Source organism: Penaeus chinensis, chromosome 12 (genome assembly GCF_019202785.1).
Source record: "Penaeus chinensis breed Huanghai No. 1 chromosome 12, ASM1920278v2, whole genome shotgun sequence".
Lineage (NCBI taxonomy): Eukaryota > Metazoa > Arthropoda > Malacostraca > Decapoda > Penaeidae > Penaeus > Penaeus chinensis.
Genome location: NC_061830.1, coordinates 7,698,547 through 7,700,270, shown reverse-complemented (window position 1 = coordinate 7,700,270; position 1,724 = coordinate 7,698,547).

The window sequence follows — 1,724 nt, the reverse complement described above, 5'->3', positions numbered from 1 at the left end:
GCTACTTAGTTTCATTTTTACCCTCACAAAATGGTTCCTAGTCTTTTGCAATGGAAAGCACTTGGAAGTGTAAGTATGGTTGAGTCAGCATTAAAGCTGAAAGTAAATATATGCAAAGATATAAATATTTTACTTGGTCAATGCACTTGTATTTTCCTTTCAGTGTTAGAATATCTGTCCACTTCAAGTATTAATTTATTCATTATTATTCAAATTGAAAGAATATTGTATTGATTGATATGCAAATTTTTAAAACTAATTTTCACTGTGAAATCAAATATAAGTTTTTCCATATGAGAATAAATTTTACTTGGTATTAATAACAAACAATGTGTTAGTAAAACTGTGACTAAACAAATAAAAAGAAATGACAAGAGGAGAGAAAGGTGTTATTTTTATCTTGAAGTCCAAAATTTATTTTGTTTTTAAAAACTTGCTTGAATAGTATGTCATCTGTCATCACTGTGGTTTAGCAGTTTGTTTAACCTGAGGCATGATAGGACATACCATGCCCACTATGAATTTAGAATATTGTCTTTACAGATGGCTCCTCACATTCTTAGTCACCAATGTGTCAATTACTAGTGCTACTAATCTCACCTGTTTATCCGTTTCCATGGTATATGGAGATTTTCCTTCATCTTATATTACTATTAGTATTGTTAATAACATTATAATTATAATGTCTGTAATAATAATAACAGCAGTTGAAAAAAAAGGAAAAATCAAAATAATAATAATTCCTTAAAACTTACGGAAAGGAGAAATCAGGTGAAGTTATGAGCTCTACTAATTGACTCCTCGGTGGCTGAGCAGTTGTGGAGCCATCTATGTGTAGAGCTGTTTCACAAAATACTACAGCGTTCACTACATTTTCCTGGTTAGACAAAGAATTTAATGGCATTACTAAAGAAAATGAAATCTAAACAGCTTGTCCCACAAGTCTTTCTAAGTGAATCACTTGTAAGAAGCCTGTCTATTTTTTCAGCTACATGTCATTTTTCTTTGTATGCTTTAGCCAAAATACAGGTGCATCACATACAATGTGTACTCTTGTTATTGCCCATCTAATAAGCAAATGGATATAAATTCACTTAGCAGAACATCTTCCTCTTGAATTCAAAGAAGCTGTTCTTCTCAAAGGCTAATTTTTTTTTGTCCACATGACTCGGATGTAAATACTGACTTAACCTGAGCCTAAAGCCTACAATGGTGACCCATATCAGGATGCCAGGTGTATAAATGAGCTTTGGTTCTTCCAATGGTACTTTTATGTATGCTTTACTCTGCTTTAAGATTAACACAGTGACCAACATTACCTCTTCAACCCAATGTATTCGTTATAGAATGCCATAAAAAAAACATGACTGATACTCCGATCTCAACATTTCAGATCTTGGTTCATTTATAATAGGCACACAGTCCTTGCTTCACCATAAAATTTTATAAAGTTTTACTTGTTCTGTTTCTGCTTAGAAACTAAGGAAATAATTTTCTTAGGAAATGTCAGGACTTATGGCTATTTAACCCAATGCCGCTGGGGGAAATGCTGTGCTCATTTTCTATATTTTTTGTGAAATGTCTCTGCACATAGATGGCTCTGCTAGTGCTTAGCCACAAGGGAGTCAATTAGTAGACCTTGTGACCTTACGTGATTTGAATTGGTGGGAAAAATGTATTATTTACTAGTGCTATGGATATCAATGGTGTTATTTTTATTATAA